The 19,760-nt window shown below is 34.1% G+C and overlaps 1 protein-coding gene across 1 annotated transcript in view; it reads left to right on the forward strand.

The window, feature by feature from the left end:
- The window catches only part of LOC5575091 (homeobox protein homothorax), a 395,064-nt gene that overhangs the window by 367,340 nt on the left and 7,964 nt on the right, over positions 1–19,760 (forward strand). The window lies entirely within an intron of this gene.

Consider the following 19,760-nt stretch of genomic DNA (forward strand, 5'->3'; position numbering starts at 1 on the left):
TGAAAATCGAAACGAACGTTTTCAATTTTATTTTCGTACAAAAACTCCGTGAAAAATGCTTCCGAAACGTCTGGCAATTCGATTGGTTTTATTATGTGTCCCAATGAGTATGGATCATTGGAGAATGCCAAACGTAATATAATGATTTTGAAAATGTATACTAATAGTGCCCTCTAGAAGGAGCTTATTAAGTTTTGTCTTGATATATGCATTGGGTTCGAATCTCGCTGGTCGAGGATCTTTTCGTAAAGGAAATTTTCTCGATTCTCAGGGCATAGAGTATCTGCCACACGATATACACATGCAAAAATGGTCAATCGGCAAAGAAAGCTCTCAGTTAATAACTGTGGAAGTGCTCATAAGAACACTAATCTGAGAAGCAGGCTTTGTCCCAGTTGGGAAGTAACGCCAGAAAGAAGAAGAAGAATATGTATTGGAGGCAGTTATCAAATTTGGGACAACACAAATCAAACTCTCAGCAATAGTTGGGTCCGGAATCAGCTTCACAATTCAAGGAAGCCCTAGAACCAAATATAGATGATTTAATGGTTTAATAATCTGACTCATGGTACGCCTTGGGTTGAATGTTTTGCTTCAATAATAACGTAGGAATAGCTGAATCGTACCCTTAGATCGTACCTAAAAACTTATAAAATATGATTAATTTTAAGTTCGAGCTATTTCCGATATTATAAGCTGACATTTTCAGTGGATTACTAGATTATAAATGTCTCATTTGACGTCCAATAGAAGCAGAAGAGGAATATTTCATGTGAAATGTTTCTTTGCCAAAGTTAAGCAGATTTTCACTTTATGCAGCATTTAGTGAATAACCCTAATATCTCAGCTATTCGGCAATTGATCGAAAAACTCAAACGAAAGTATATTCATAAGAATGAAGTCCATAATCAAAGAACTTTGTAATCAGCAAATTCTCAGCAAACATGCTTAATCTGTTAATCCCTTACACAATATCGTGATTTATTACTTTTCTCTTTCAGGAAAATACATCGCACACACGTTTGAGACACTTTGCTCATCTGCTTTGACTTCGTTCCCTACATTCTACGTTTCGACAACTCACTATCTCACATCTCTCTATTTGATTATGCAGCACATTAATCTTCTCCTTCCATCATTAATGCAACTAAAGACATCGGAATAATATTCTATTGATTCCTTATGCTTCAGTCTTATTTAAATAGAATTGCTTAAAAATTAGAACAGTAGAATAAAATGGTACCATACTTGTATATAATAGTACAAGGGTTTCAAAAAACATGCTACACGGCAAAATAAGGTGTATTCCCTATGCTTAAGGAGATGCTGTCTGCATACCCATAGAACGGATATGAATTGAAATTTGTAAATCCATTATTGGCATTAGAAAAACATCATCTCATACATTTAAATGGTCCCTAATAGCAACCAAAATCATAAGGGAAGAAAAAATCTGCTCCATACAGGAAGTTGGTAATCCTAGTTGGTTTTGCCATTCTATCGCTCTTTTTCTCATTCCAATCGGAACGAACCCTAGCAAATAGACAAAGCGAATAGATATCTAATATGGGATTTGTTTGAAACTGCCTGTTATAGATATATATATATATATATATATATATATATATATATATATATATATATATACATATATATATATATATATATATATATATATATATATATATATATATATATATATATATATATATATATATATATATATATATTATTTCCGTTTATGCTGGACAGTGGTTTGGTTTTCTCTAAGAGTTAGAGTTGAAAAGTCGTGAGTAAAAAACTTATAAGAAAACTACGATATCCCTTATTGTTCTTCCTATCGAAAGATGTACGTATTCAGTCAGCGCAAAGAGGTTATGTGTGACAGCTTAATGCAGTGTTAATATTCTCTACATGATATTGCTGTCCGCATATTGCATTTGTAATCGGCGGTCATTGCTCGACATAATTGAATATTCACCTGACGCATCGCGATCAACAAAATTTCGACCAGCCACAAAATTGGTGGTGTGTGGCACTTCATAACAAATTGTGAGAAAAAATACTGTACTGTAGATGTTGTTCATGTCATTCGATGCAGAACAGCATGCGAAAGCGAAGCTATCGGGTTTCAAATATGCAAAAATACATTAACAAGCTTCATACCAGCCATGTAGAGAACGAGGATACCATGTATAGCCAAGCAGGTACCGTAATCCGGGGGCAAATTGATCACTGGGATTGAATTGATCAGGTCGGTACTTAATATCAATTCCTTCCAAGGATGCTTATTTTTTCGTTGGCATCATAGACATTCCATGTTTTCTAGTTTATAGATTGCTAATGATAAAGTTAAACTATTTCATTTTTATTAAGTTCAGTTTTGCATCGAAATATTCATAGTTTTTGACGGTGTAAGCAATACTGTTGAAAATGTTGATACAAAACAATCCTCTGCTGCTTAGCACCTTGGCAAACTTTGAGTATTTTAAAAGTTGTGTAAGCATAATTGTGAAATACAGAACTCATTTCTGAAATAATACACACAATATTTTTAGCCCACAAAATCGCTTATTTTTAACGACATGCTAATTTCAAGGTACATTGCCTACATTTAGGCGTATTAGGCATAATTACAAATAATTACAAAGTTTAAATTACACAATGTTGGTAAATACACGAGTTTTAAAAGCACTGACATCATTTTTAGAATCAGGAGACCCAAATTTGATAGATAAGTATTTATTTATTCTAAAATATGCTTTGTGTATAACATTCAATTACTGATATTAAAACTAATTTTATGAAATGCTAAATGTTATTTCATAAAAAAGAATCGATTACATAGACTGATACAGAACAAAATGTTGTACAATAGTAATCAATTTGCCCCCGGATTACGGTACACATGATACCGTGCAGGTTCTCGCTTGGTACATTCGGATATATTCTAGGAATTGAGTGTAATACACCAGACAGATTCAATGGGGAAAATTTGCATTTCATTTAGGGTATCATAACTGTCAATAGGCTATTTTCCTGATTTGTCATTTTTTGTCTCACATTGTGCTGTCATTATGCGAGTCAATGGAAGAATCTTTTCCAAACCACTGTGGAAAATATGTATTTCATGTTAAAATACATGTCACGAGGATGAAATGCCTCTTCGTAGTAAGTCACGGGGTAAAGATTTGCCAATTCGGAATCTTGTCTCATCCTGTTTGTCGAACCACAATTAACTTGCTCAAGACTATAGAATAATTTCAATCGTTTACCTGTTCTGCTGATGCCCACAGTCAATCATAATCATTTAATGTTATATGGGGAAAGACATCTAACTTAAAAAGTCTCGAAAATAAAAGCTTCAATCGAAAAAAAAAAATTGGTAGGTGCCACCATTATTAAACACAACCAGTCCAAGGGTGGAAAAATCGTCTCTAGCGACTAACAATATAGTATTAAAACGGTCGTCTCGCTTTAGCAAAAGCATTATTGCATCACCTCAAACGCGCGCTTTGTACAAATACATATATGGAGAATCTGATGCACTGATTGTTGTGGGACAAACATTTTTTCGGGTGTTGTAATATGTTGCGATTCGTTAATCAAAACACATTCACGGCATCAATTTTCGCCCAAACCTTGCCAGATAAACTTCCAGAACAACATTTGCATGTCAGGAGTAAAATTACAAAAATTATGACGGAGCGTAGTTTTTTGTGATAAGTTGACGACAAAAGGTTAATCGTTGTTGTTTATGATCGCAGGATTAAGAACAACTGCGCGCATCGTCACTAAATTTCCATCCTCGACCATATATTGTTTTCGAAAATAGTTTTCAATCTTGAGAAATAATTCCTCAGATGCCTTTTCCTATAGTACTGTGGTTCAAAACGAAAAAAATATGATCATCAGCTTTTCCAGTGCCATAGAGTGGAAATATAGCTATACTTTGTTCGGCTAAGTTACTACATATGTTAAGTGGCAACTTTTGACTTTAAGAAATATTTGATTAATTTACTTATAAGTGAGATAAAGTTTCTATTTTCTCGGTTTGTGGATAAAAGCAATTGATGTCTTCGACAAAGTTATTGAAAATGTTGAAAGAAGAAAAGTTGACTAAGATACTTTGTGGGTGTTCCAATAGTTGCGGTAGTGCCATTTTTACTCATTTTATTGCATTAGCCACTGAACCGACACTGCCAATCGATGATATACGAAATAGTTAAAAACGGCCTTCAAATTGCTTTAAAACTGATGAAATATCACTAAAATTGCTAAAACTTTTCTTACTTGTACCAATAGTTACGGCAAAGTGTTCCTATAGTGAAGGATACCGCAACTTTAGGAACATACATAAAAAATATACCGCAACTTAAGGAACAGTGTACTAATAATGGAGGTATTATTTTTTACTGACAAGCCGTTGGTTACTGCGATGAAATCATTTTTCTCGTTAAGTCAATGGTCGTTACTTCCCGTTACAACATTATAATGTACATTAATTGCGTTTTTTTATTTGAGGTGGATAAATTAAGTTAAATCGTGCTTAGTACCTCCACTATTGGTACATCTACCCTATATATCAAAATCAAGGATTGGTTTTCAGTTCAAAGCTCTTGGTTTTATTTAAACTTTACCATGCATTCAGAAATTAATACACTCCCATATTGAAAATAAAGGCATATCAGACTCTATATGAGCTTTCAGTCCCAATAGCAACTACAAAGCGTAAAATATGTTTAAGTTTATATTTTTCCGATCAAATGTATTAGAATGAGTTATCTGTGTGGTGATTCTAAATGATGGTTGCGAACAGAAATTTACTAGAAAATATGAACATTTGTATGAGAAAGACAAGCTTTAGACTTTGAGCGACATTTGCTCAATGCCTACTTTTCCATATGGGACGGTTATGCTTTTATGGGAAATATATGGGTGGACCTCATTTTTGCACTTCCTTTAAGAACTGCATATTTGTCACATTCGACAATTTTGACAATTTCGAGTTAATACCTTCCAGGGTCATCAAATGATAAACACTTTCGATCCCCTTACTAAAATCTATGAGAAATTCGAAAAAAAATACCAAGTTGTGTTGTCACATTGGTAATTGTAACTGCATAACAGTCACATTGAGATTATACATGAGCCTCGTTATGCATTAGCAATGAAATTTCTATCAGAACCATTCACCCAATATGTGATATGAGCTGTACGAAATTTCAGCATCAAATAAGCACTTTTGAGTTCTTGGTAATTTTTATAAATTTAAGTTCCTTCCCGTACTGCCATAAAATGACAACTTGGTATTCCATTTACTCAATGCCTACTTTTGTCGAATGTTACAAATATGCAGTTATGGGCAGAATAGCATTCACCAAAAAATCGATCGAAAATTTCGAAATCTTATGCGGACAGAAAACATATTACTTTCGATTTTGACTAAATGGTTTTACACCCTCAATATTCTCATTGATTTAGCGCCTCTGATCAACACAAAATAGTTATAGCAAATTGATTGTGCTCAATAAGAACAGTTTTATCTTCATCTCTTAGACTTGTAGAATAAAACAACAAAGAGTATCTTTTCTTTCTTATTGACAAACAAGTATCGTCAAGCAAATTTCTCAATTTGGTTCAGAACCATAATTTTCATAATTGCAATAAATAATAAACACAACCTGCCACCAGATGGTGCACCACTCAATTTAATATCGTTCAGTTGCCTAGCGTAGACTAGGGGTGCCGATATGCTTAACAATTTTCCTGTGTCGCGTCGTTGTCGACCCCGAAGTAACGACCGAAGGACGGGTGTGCACAATATGAAAAATTCCACTGCTTGCTTACTGTAGCATTGAACACAGAAAAACTGGTTGATATGTAACTAAATACAGGCGGAGGAGGTATGTTATCACTTGATTGGATGGTAACATCTGCATCTGAAACAATCAAAGAAAAAATGAATTACATTTTGGAGATTTTTATTACAGAAAAATTATATTTCAATCAAACGAATTAAAGTAATTGTCCATATATATATATATATATATATATATATATATATATATATATATATATATATATATATATATATATATATATATATACAGTGAAACCTCCATGAGTCGATGTTCCATGACTCGATATCGACTCATGGAACCATACTAAAAACAAAATTTCATGGTTACTATGATGGTCCCTAGAAGCAGCTTTCCAAAGGATTACTGTTCCATTGCTCGATATTTCCATGAGTCGATGGTCCCTTCAATATCGACTCATGGAGGTTTCACTGTATATATATATATATATATATATATATATATATATATATATATATATATATATATATATATATATATATATATATATATATATATATATATATATATATATATATATATATATATATATATATATATATATATATATATATATATATATATATATATATATATATATATATATATATATATATATATATATATATATATATATATATATATATATATATATATATATATATATATATATATATATATATATATATATATATATATATATATATATATATATATATATATATATATATATATATATATATATATATATATATATATATATATATATATATATATATATATATATGGACAATTACTTTAATTCGTTATATATATATATATATATATATATATATATATATATATATATATATATATATATATATATATATATATAAAAAATATATTATATAAAAATGTTTAACTGAAACGTACTAAACAATAAAATGTTCTGGGCTGTCTGACACAGAAATAAGAATTTTGTTCAACTATGAAGATTATTTGGTTACAATTCATATCTTGATCGAAAAAGCAGCTCCAGAAAATCTGGCCGATAAACAGAAATAAATCAAATTGTCACCAATGTACACAGGGTAAATTACCTCCCCTTTCACAATCAGCGAATACTACTTTCTAAATAACTTTCCCTCTTTCTATTGTACATCTCAAATTTAAATTTACACTTATCCGCGTTCCAACTCATTTATCTTCTTCAACCCTCTTCGGATTTCGAATCAAACCAGATATCGCATAGCCGTTAACGAAGTATTCCTCCTCTGTAGCAGTTATCCTTTTTTTATTCAGACGACGACTTTCAAGCTTATTTGAATATGCTCGAAAACCGACACACAAAATAAGATAATGCTGCTCAAAGAGCCAATACCTTCATTACAGGGTTGACATTGACACTCTAGAGTTAATACAATTAAAACAACACAATATACGAAAAGTGAACCTCATTGTATGAACCACGCAAGGAATAAATTTGTACAGAATATCATATACAAAACCATTCGAAACACTCAATAGGGTACGCCAAAACTTGTACCTTACAGATGTCATAAGTTGCATAACGTTACACTACGATTTCAAAAATGATGCAAAACTTGTAATCTCGCCTTAAAAGCCATTGGTAACCGAATGTGTAGCTCCTTGCTTCTAAGCAAATGAATGGACCTAAATAAAAAACTATCACCACTGCTAGGTAGAGGATGATCTTCTCTTCGTCGTAGCATTCTTGAATAACATGTATAGTCGCCCCACAGCTATGGATAGCACACAGATATGGAAGTTAGATTAAAAGGAGAATATCTCATCAAATAAAGTTGCAATCATGCAGAACACTATTTAGCTACGTGAACCATAAATCTATACAGCATCGCAACAAGAATAACTTGCTCAAGCACATTTTTTTTCTTCCATAGGATTCATATCTGTGTGATATTGAAAACCATACCACAGTTATGAATCAAAGATAAGACGATTCCGAAAGAAATGCCAAAATAGTTATTTATGCAACAAGGTGCAAAATGATGATTTTTTTCAGCACGAGTTGTACGAGGATAAATACGACGAGTGCTGAAAAAATCGAGTTTTGCAACGTGTTGCATACAACATTTTTTGCAGTTACGAAAAATGCTCTTACAGTTGGATTAATTCATGGAGCATAAACATATTTCAAGAGAACCCACATGAGCATCAATGCGTAGTAACAACTCAGTATTCCTCAAACAGGTAGGCTGTGAAATGATTGCCACAAATTTTCATATTTCCGTTGCTGACTCTATTTTCAAGCTGATGAGGTAAGACGCCGCATATAATTTTCTAATTATATGAAAACTTTTCTTCATGTGCTGGATTTCCTACACGAACCGAGTAGAGAAGAAAGTCGGGACTTGAGAATGAACTAACAAACAATACTGCCTCCTGTATGTCCGCAAAACGATCGTGCTCCTACAAAGAATACCTCATAGTCAACTGCCTTCCAATTCTATATCCGTTGCACTGTTCAAACGTAGCTCAATTCGGATCAGAGAATCAGAACTTGGCAATCAAATTAGTTATTTAAGCAACAAGTTGCAAAATGATGATTTTTTCAGCACGAGTCGTACATTTATCCGACGAGGCTTGCCGAGTTGGATAAATATTACGAGTGCTGAAAAAATCGAGTTTTGCAACGCGTTGCATACAACATTTTTTGCAATTACGAAAATTGCCATTTGAGTTAGATTATCTTTAGGAGCACAATCATATTTCAAGAGAATCCACATGGCACTCAACTCGACATTTTTCAATCTGGTAGGCTGTGATGCAGTCACGGTGTGCCAGAAACCGTTATTAACAGAAAAAAATGTCCATGAATTCGGCACCTACCATTCGAAAGATATAGTATTCAAGCATCTTCTCCGTGAATTTGAAAATATTCTAACGAGGGAATCGAAAGTTATAGTGATTTGAAGGTTTTAAGCTATTTTGCATGGGATATTCACATGCTTATAAATATTCCTCAACGGTGCATCATTATTAACTTGAAAACAAGCCAAGTAACCATCAACTTTGCATTAAGCATTCAAAACATGTGATATCCAAGCATCTCCCCTGTAAATTTGAAATCATAACGTCGAGAAAATCTGAAGTTACAGTGATTTGTATATTTACCATTATTTCTATGAAGTCTAAATTAGAGCTTTTTTTATGGCTTTTTTATATTAGTGCACAGAATTTACAAATAAAACTGTCTACATGACTGACACTTGGCATTCAAAAGATGATTATTCAAGCCTCTTCGCAGCTAGTCTGAGAATACTTTATCTAGAAACAAGACTACTAAAGTACTTTGAAGTTTTGGACCTATAATAAAGTAAATTTTTAGTATTGAATTACCACGTTCAATGTTTTTACCACTACTAATTGCAACAAAATCTTATCAATATGTTGATCAATGTGATTTCATAGCGTGATTGACCATTTATTGTTGCTTCTCCGTTATTACAAGAGCAACTATACATGCACAAGGAACCAACGGATGTTACTTAGGATTAGTCGCAGCACTCTCAGTGTGTAAGTAATGGAATTCTCATTCCTTGTACTAAGCAATACCGCGTCCTGCTGCGTCCGAATACATGTCAATTGGGGTTATGGAATAAGTATTTACGTGATACTATCTTTGAGGAAGCCGTTGGAATCCTCTGCACTTCCACGAGAAGTAAATGGGAGTTTGGAAAACTGGAAGTGGTTATATTACAGATTCGTAAACAAAACGCTTAATTACAATAGTCCTAGGGATCATCACATCATTTTCACTGGTTATATCCTGTTATACCTCTCTTAAAACATAATGAAGTCATCAACATAATGAATAAAATAACATAAATAGTAATCCTTTTATATGCACAAAACATGACTGAATCAATGTATAAGCGATACCTTCGATGACGAACAATTCAAAGATTTCGCATGATGCAAACCATGTAGCATCAATCCAAAAAGTAATCTATCAGTATCTAAAGGAAAAGTCGACGCTTATAGTATCCAATAATTCTAGGAACTTAACAAAATATAAGGCTTGTTGCTTTTACATAATTGGCAAAACAAGAAACAAAGGTAATTTCTACAATAAACTCCTACTAACTATTAATTGAACAAACACATATATAAACGTATCCCCTTCGCTGTCATGAACAAGATGTGAACCATCATATTTAACTTATTTAAAACACTAGCATAAAATGATCTCACTAGTTGATAATCCAACCTCGACTGAGCAACATGGTGCCACTTTCAAATTGTTCAGGTTCGCCAATATGCTTATTTGGGCCATAACGAAACACTGCCCCGCAAACGCGCAGAAATGAAACAAATTTTTTTTAAAAACGAACCCATTTGCTTATGATTTAACGAAACACTGCATTTCTTCACTGTAAGATATAAGTTGAATGCAAATCTGTTAAGATAATATGTGTCGAAATTATTAAATGCGTGTTGCGAACACTATTTTAGACGATTGAAAAAAAATCTTAATGACTCCAAAACTTCAAAGTACTCTAGTTATGTTGTTTTTGGATAAAATAATCTCAAACTAACTTCGAAGATAATTGACTACTATATTTTTTGAATGCCGATGGTCAGTCCTATAGACATTTTAAATTGCAACTTACGGATACTTTCATAACAAAGGCATATAAATCAGCCCTAATTTAAACTTCACATAAATAATCATAAAATACAAATCACTGTAACTTCAGATTTCCTTGACGAAATGATTTCAAATTTACAGAAAAGCTGCTTGGATATCACATGTTTTGAATGCTTAATGCAAAGCTGTTGATAACTTGGCTGGTTTACAAGATAATAATGATGCACCGTTGGGAAATATTTATAAGCATGTGAATTTCCCTTCCAAAATAGCTCAAAACATTCAAATCACTATAACTTTCGATTCCCTCGTTAGAATATTTTCAAATTCACGGAGAAGATGCTTGAATACTATATCTTTCGAATGGTAGGTGCCGATTTCATGGACATTTTTTTCTGTTAATAACGGTTTCTGGAACACCGTGGCAGTAGTATGACCATAGACATGACAGTCACAATTTTCACGCATCTCCCGAAGTCAAACTGATCTACTTATATTATAAATTCGTGAACGGACAAAGTAAGACACCGCATGAAGTATTGTTCTGTGTTGTACAATTGTTACTCATATGCCAATCTTCCTACACAAACCGTGTAGGAACATGAAATTCCGATCATTTTGGGACCAACTCAACTACTGCCCCTACGTTCACTGTACGGATCGCCCCATAAAGCTCCCGTATTTATTGTAGTGAACTTACATGTCTACTGCCTCCTATAAGTACATCCTATTCCAGCTCAGAATCCCTCGCAGTCAACCAGCTTCTGATTCTAAATCCGTATCTACAATTCGAATCCAAGTCAATTCGGTTCATCATACGGCTGTAGAATCAGAACCTAGTAGACTAAGTAGTTGAGAAATTCAGAACAATTGCATGAATGACGTATGGATGCAATCCGACGACATTTTGATAACACCTAAAACAGTACTGAAAAGTGCTACGTTTCAGCACTGTTTCTTTCGGTAGGAAAAGTAGGCCGTTATGTTGTCCATTCTCTTGCTAAAAAGTAGGCTAGTTTGCAACGGAATTGCAAAAAATAATTTGACTATTCCAAAAGCAGTGCTGAAAAGTGCAAATTTTCGATACCGTCATCAGTGTTGAAAAGTAGCACTTTTTTATACCGTTATGAGTGCTGAAAAGTAGCACTTTCCAGCACTGTTTTTCTTGGTAGGAAAAGCAGGCCTTTATGCTGTCCTTTCTTTTTATAAGAAGCAGCTTGATATGCAACGTAATTGCAAAAAAAACATTTTTTTTGCAATTCGGTTGCATATCGGCCTACTTATTATCAAGGGAATGACCAAAATAACGGCCTACTTTTCCTACCAATACAAACAGTGCTGAAAAAAGTTACTTTTCAGCACTAATAACAGTATCGCTTTTTTCAGTACTGTTTTGGGAGTTATCAAATCGACATTGGATCTCCTCCATACGTAATTTATTGAATTGCACTGAATTCCTCAATCACTTAGTTAACTAAGTTCCGATTCTACATCCATTTGAAGAACCCAATTGAGTCGAATTCGGATCCTAGAATCAGAAGCTAGTTGACCGTGGGGGATTCTGAGTCTTGCGGAAGTAGAGCAAGCACTAAAAATTTGTGAGTTCACTATCAAGAAAAAAACGGGAACTTTTTGGGGGGTTTGTGTATACTTATGTGTCAGGAATTCAGCACATGAATAGCTTACAATATGGTAGAACATTGTGAACGGCGTCTTACCTGGTCATTCTTCGAAAGCAGAATAAGTCATGAAAGTGTGAAAATTTATGACAGGAATAGTGAGTTGCTACGACGGATAGATGCCCATGTGGAAAAATCTCCAAAAATCCAACTTCGTTATTGCAAACAATGTTGTATGCAACTCGTTGCAAAACAAGATTTTTTCAGCACTCACCGTGTATATCCAACTCGGCGAGCCTCGTTGGATAAATGTACGCCTTGTGCTGAAAAAAATACATTTTGCAACTTGTTGCATAAATAACTATTTTGCGATTTCTCATCGTAATAAATTGTTTTTCATCACGTCGATCTGTCATTAAACGTCCTGTACTGAATTATGGAGTGGGGTAACAGTCAACGCAACTGCAATCAGTTACGTAATGATTTTTACGCAACGCTTTTTCATTACGCGACTGTTTTGAGTTGGGTAATGGACCATAACACAATAATTTTCAAAAATAGTGAAAAAATGATGTATGCATCGCGATGTTATTTCTGACTTCCTGGACAAGCCTAGTTGGATAAATGTACGACTCGTGCTGTTAAAAATTATCAATCTGCAACTTGTTGCGTAATAGTAGTTTACGGAACAAGTTGCAGAACGATGATTTTTACAGCACGAGTTGTAAATTTATCCTACGAGGCTTGCCGAGTAGGATAATTACGACGAGGGCTGGAAAAATCGAGTTCTGCAACGAGTTACGTACAACATTTTTTGCAATTTCGTAGAAGACCACTTGAGGGTATCAGACACTATATCGGAATGCATTCACCACTATTTTACAATTTTTGAAAAATTGTTGTGTTATGATTCATAACGCAACTCAAAACAGTTGCGTAATGAGAAAGCGTTGTGTAATGAATCATTACAGCACTGGTTTCAGTTGCGTAATGACTATTCCCGCACTGCATACTACAGTGCAGGAAAGTAGGCCGTTTCATGACAGATTGGCGTGATGAAATTCAGCCTATTACGATGAGAAATTGCAAAAACTACTATTTCAATTTCGTTAGAGGTCACTAGAGTATATCAGAAATTATATCGGTGAACAAATCTCATCATTATTTTGCAATTTCTGAACATTGTTGTGCAATCATTCATTACGCAACTCATAAAAGTTACGTTATGAATCGTTACGCGACTGAAATCGGTTTTTACGATACTGCAACATTCAATGCAGAAAACATCATAATACTTATTTATTCTACCATCAGGTAGATAAGCGTGCGTTTCAAGGGAGTGACAAGGTGAAAATTATTTAGCGGGTGATCTCCCACCAGTACCGGACAATTAAGCCACTAAATTCATAATTCAAAAAATATTGGTTTTATGTGATCCAGTTATCCATTTATGATAAATGTTATCAGTTTTGTAGCATACAAAATTAAATTTGAAAAGATAATTATGAATTTTGATATTATATTTTGATGATGTATTCTACTATCAAATTGGCCAATCATCAAAGGTGGAAATGGATCGATTTCGGTAAATTTGTACATCATCGAAGAATTTCAGTTTTACTTGGTTTATTCTTCTTAATTTTATTGCATGTATGATACAACGTTCGACGTAATCCATGAAAAATGAATTTATTTTGAGATGCTGGTGCAAAAATTTCAAAGACATCATGTAACAAATTAAACTGTCCGAAACTGGGGGACAGGAGGTGCTGGACCAAAATTGTAGTTTGTCCACATTTATGTTAAATATGGTACAAATTACATTCTTACTTTCAAATTATGATAATATTCGATCATGCTTGCGTGATCCAAACTGTTTAGCCATGTGAAACATAATTACTAATGAGGCTCAAATTTAAGGCGATATATCAAATTTTCAATGATCTCTCTTTTTAAAAAGGCATGCATATTTCAAGGATGTGTTATTCTACCAAAAATTAGCTTTCTATTCTTCTGTTATAATAATCCATTTTGATTGAACCATGATTTCCCAATTTTGCGACTTTATCCGGTATTGGGTGCTGTCCTGGGGGATCTCCCCCTGTGTATCAGTCATGGGCAACACTTGTCCCTATTTCGCCATACATGCTTATTTGATAGTTCTCAAAATTTCGATGTTTTTTTTGTGTTTTAGAAAAAAATATGACAAATTTCACGAATGGTCAATGCTATGACCATAACCGCGAACTTTACCTATGTGTTGAAAAGTGAGCATCGGGGAATCAGTACATATCGAAGCGTCCTATATGGTGCCTACCCGAGTGAATTTTTGCATCAAGAAGAAAGCAAGTCAAAAACATGTCTTGTTTTCAGCATCATCTTGATGTCATAATTTGATATCAATTTATCATTGAAATATTCGATGTCGTATTTTGAATTAGTTCTGCTATCATTGTAAATTTTTGTTAATGTGTTCATTTCATAAGATTAAAAATTTATAGTTTGGACCAATATTTTGGACCTTTCTCAATGGACCCAATTCGTTTTAAAATTTGACTTTTACACCACTTTTACACACCAAATAGTGATAACTTATTTTGTATCTTGTATAATAAAGAATTCAATTACGTTCAAAACCAATTGATCTTTGCTCTATATTAAACGAAACATCGAGTTTTGGATGATATTGTAGTTAAGGAGCTTACTCCATTTAACTTCTGAAACTTTCATATTAAAAAAATACATTCACTTTTGTCACTTCAATTCTAAAAGCTGGGCCACCCATTTATTTGCGTTTACTTTTTACTTATTTTAATGGTTGCAGGACATTAGGGGCCCAGATAGCCGTAGCGGTAAACGCGCAGCTATTCAGCAAGACCAAGCTGAGGGTCGTGGGTTCGAATCCCACCGGTCGAGGATCTTTTCGGGTTGGAAATTTTCTCGACTTCCCAGGGCATAGAGTATCTTCGTATCTGCCACACGATATACGCATGCAAAAATGGTCATTGGCATAGTAAGCTCTCAGTTAATAACTGTGGAAGTGCTCATAAGAACACTAAGCTGAGTAGCAGGCTCTGTCCCAGTACGGACGTAATGCCAGAAAGAAGAAGAAGAAGGACTTGATTTGTAAGAAAAGATCATTCTGAAACTTGTTGCGTAAACCACTATGGATTACTATTTGCGGTAATTTACGTTATTAAGTTATACATCATTTGAATTCTAATGTTAAACAACACTTAAACAATCATGAGCAAAATTAATGGAGCAATACTAGAGCACCCTATGCTGAAGATATCACCCAATCGTCAATGTATATAAAAAGAAGAATGGTGTTTCGACACTCAATCATGGCTGTGGCTCTAATTCGGAACGAAAAGACGATGGTACCCGATTCGTTTCGTTTAGTTTTATTCAATTACATCCATTGAAACGATCGCAATAGTACTCTACTGATAATGATTTGTTTGTGAATCTGTAGGTGATTTATTAATTGCATAATAAAAGCATTAGCGCTAATGGATTTATTCCCTCAACTTCATTTCCACGTGACAGTAGCTGCGCATGATGTGGATCAGTTTGATGACCGTTTTTTAGGAATACCATAACTAATATTAGGAATACAATTACTAATACTAACTAATATATTTCGTGTGGTTAGTGGCTGCAAATAAAAACAACTTCTACCCCATCAACTCAAAATTAGGATAACACACGAACCCCCCGAATTGAGTGGAATATACTCACTTTTGAGTACTTCATTTTATTTTCTCCGTGTAGTATTTTTATGGGAATTTTGGGCAAAAAATATTACAGTAGGCATCATGAAGTTTTCCGATTGACAGCTAGTTTGTAATTTAAAAAAAATAAAAGCTCATAAGGGATCGTCCAAGTATTAGGTACGTGTTTCATCAGGGAAAAGAGTGGGTCTTCCGTAGTGTTACGATCCAAAAAAAATCCGTACAGGAGCTATTACGTGGAGGAGAACGAGGATCTAATATTGGGAAATTTTGTGTAACGTATTATTTGAATCATCCCTTAGTAGCTTTGCTAAAGTGCGGCTTCGTGGCCGTACGGTTAGCGGCGTCAGTGTAGGTTCGATTCCCGCTCCAGTCGGTGGAAACTTTTCGTCAAACGAAAAATTCATCACTGGGCTACTGGGTGTTCCTTGTTGTCCGTTGCCGTTTAGTGATCGTTCACTCTGTCTGTGCAGCCTTTGGCTGAAGACGGTGTAAATTGTCTTTTTTTAAGCTTCTTAGAACAGCCGCTTTTGAAAGATCTAAATGTTGTATGTTCTTTAAAAGTTATAATAATTAAAAGTTTTCTCAGAGTAATATGTAAGCATGATCATACAATTCCCTTTTGTATTTTAGTAATATTCTTTGAACTGTGTCATTGCAATGAAAACAATGCTGTTATACTATTCCATCACAAATCAATCTTGCCTGACATCGCATATCCTCCTACTTTTTCCCGAAACGTTTACATTCAATAAGAAGATTAAAAGCTTTCGTACATCTTCCGAATTTTTCAATATCCTAGCTTCCTGCACCAATACAGCAGTCACATCACTTTTCCAACATGTTGTACCACATCGCTGCATCCTTCCTGCTAGGATGCTCCCCAAAAGAACTATTTTTCGCTCAACTTCTATAGCACTCCCTTGACAAACATACACATTTCTATTAATACATCCATCACGTTGCATTTATAAAACTCGCCTAGGCGGTGGTATCTCTCGTTGTATATCCCTAACTATGATTACCCCTTCGAATTGCACAGTGCTCCCATAGAGTAGTAGTCACTCATGCATAAGTTGTCACATGGTGATTAATGGGTGTCGAACAAATTGTCTAGAAAAATAGAGAAGGGTCACACAGCCGTCTCCATCCACGCATCTCAGAGGAAAGCAGTAGCAATTTCATCTTCAGTATGTATAATGCAACGAAGAGCAAAGGGGCACCAAACAGAACCAAGCACTTTATACAATCGTTCTCTCCTTGCACGATTCAAAACAGAGTTAGATAACATATACAGGCTTCCTTGGAGTTTTCCAAATTAAGCCGGATATAATATTCATCAATTTCATGAGTGGTATCAGAAAATTAAAAATTACTGTACGAAATGGATTGTGATCACCTAAACTGCTTTCAAAATCATAGTTATCCCTATATAAACAGTTATCTTTAAAACATATTTTATTTGAAATATATATATCACAATCAAATACAACTGTTTTGGAAAATTCGTTAGGAAGTGTGGATTTTCTGTAGTCTGAAACGTATGCAAGAATAAAAACATATCAATCTCTTATATGTTAATATGTTTAGTTTATATTTTGCTGAGGTGCTCTAATGAATGTAGGATGCTAGAAGTACTTGAAAATTTATGTGGAGTATTCTACTTTAAAATTTAAGTGACGCTTTCTCAATGCTTATTCTTTTCCATATTGGACAATTTTACTTTAATAGTTAGTTAGTAAATAGTTACTAAAACAACGTGACAAACATCAATTGCATATTTTTACACAAAATGTATTACATTGACATGGCATAAGTTTGTTCTCTCATATAATTCATATTCCGAATATGTTTTAATTCCAGACACTCCACTTTGTATGGATAATATCTTGTATGATTTTTTTCAAAATTGCTTCTAAAATTTGCACTTCGGAGGTATTTTTTTTAGGTATTTCCAAGAATATTAAGCAAATGTGGAATAGCGTCTAGAGGATTTTGATAACAGTGCCCGTTCGATTTTCTACTCGGTTCTAAATTGGCACCACAGACAAACAGACGTCACACTCTCACCGAAGTCCATCGACCACCTTTTTAACGGCCGATTCAAATATATGGTAGATGGCCAATCCACCACTCGCAGCGCTCGCATCGTTTTTGTTCGCGTTTGACGTTTACACACTACCGCCATCTGTTGGTCCATCGGCCAAACACACCGATTTTAGCATTGGGCGTACATGTCATCGTGACTATGATTTTGATCGGGTTTTGTTCTAAGTGTTACGTCTGTTTGTCTGTGTTGGCACTGTTTGATTTTGGAAATTTCACCGTTCCATTTTGGCAACACGGAAAAGATATACTAAAAAATGGACCATAGGTCAGTTACCAATCCTGTTAAACTCAATGTTTCTGTGAGCCTTGTTGAGGCTTACCATTTTCAAAATAGGTAAATTCAATACGTGGTAATTATTACAGTGATAAATGTTTTAATAAAACCAACTGATTGATTTTACTACGTTTCGATTTAGGCAACATGATTTGTTTTTATTGCAAAAATCGAACAGGCACTGTACTTTACAATTCTAATAACATTCGATTTATTGAGACATATGGCCTTTTCATGTTTCTCTGTTTTTCACAAAAAAATAAATGCATTCGAAAGTTACTTTAATAATCTTCAAAATCTTTTCCCTCAGCACAGAAGTAGTGTTTTTCACAGCTTAATGACACGATGAATTAGGAAAGGGGTGGTAAAATGAACACCTTAAGAATATAATCTTGTTTCTGATAGAAAAACGAGGAATTTGTGTAGTTCTATCGCACAACATCAAAAATAGAGATGTTATCTAAAGCAGCGACACGAATTCAGACTAAAATAGTTGAATTTTCACATATATTTATCGCTAGCAAAAAACGATGCAAATGTTCATTTAACCAGCACTATGTGGGTAAAATAAACAGCTGTTGGTGGTAAAATGAGCATTATGCAAAAACCGTGAGTAAAACAAATAGGGTAGGTGTACCAGTTATGGACATAATGGTTCCCTATTTAGCCAGACATGATAATTTGATTATTTTCAAATTTTTAATCATTCTGTGTGTTTTAGTACTTTGATATCAAATGAATCTTGATGTTAAAACATTCAAAAATATTCAAAATGTGAAAATTTTCGAGAAAACACATATGGCCAAATAGGGAACCACTATAGCCATAACTGGTACACTTTCCCTATTTTTGAAAATTTGCATTGCATTCCCGAAAATATATCCATTAGGCAACACAGATATGTCCATAACATAGTGCGACACATAAAATGTAAACAAGATTCGGACTGCAGATTCTGAAAATACACAGCGATAGTAGCAAAACTTCTATTTGGGTTTTGTAAGATTAGTTTACAATGTGGAGCTACGCCCTTTCCAATTTTTAGCTCGTTTCTTCTTTAGTTCGGCAAAATCTTATAAACTATTGGGAATTCTCCAATACAATCTTTGGACGAAATGTCTCGTGTACATATTGTGGCGGTATTTTCATTTTTTTCGTAGTGTTTTAGTGCGAAAATTCCGAAAAAATGTGTATTTCACATTTTAGGCCATAATTCAAAATCTATTTATATTTTAGTACGACTGTCTTCCACAAAAATATGCTCCTAACTAACACAAGTGACTTTGCTGAACTGAAAAAAAAAACATGTTGAACACTTCGGTGTTCGTGCTCTTGTATTATGGATCCGGTAGAAATAAGGACGAACATTTTTTTTATTTATTTTTTCTCAATCTCCAAGCGTTGAACTAATATTTCAATAGTGCGCTGTGTTCATAAACATCGTAAGAATGCAGCGCCACACTCAAAAACTGATTTCAAAAACGCGCGAGAGAAGGCGCGTCGCGAGTTTCACTAGCGCGATCAGGTTTGGTGGCGGTGCGACAA

This window comes from Aedes aegypti, chromosome 1 (genome assembly GCF_002204515.2).
Source record: "Aedes aegypti strain LVP_AGWG chromosome 1, AaegL5.0 Primary Assembly, whole genome shotgun sequence".
Classification (NCBI taxonomy): domain Eukaryota; kingdom Metazoa; phylum Arthropoda; class Insecta; order Diptera; family Culicidae; genus Aedes; species Aedes aegypti.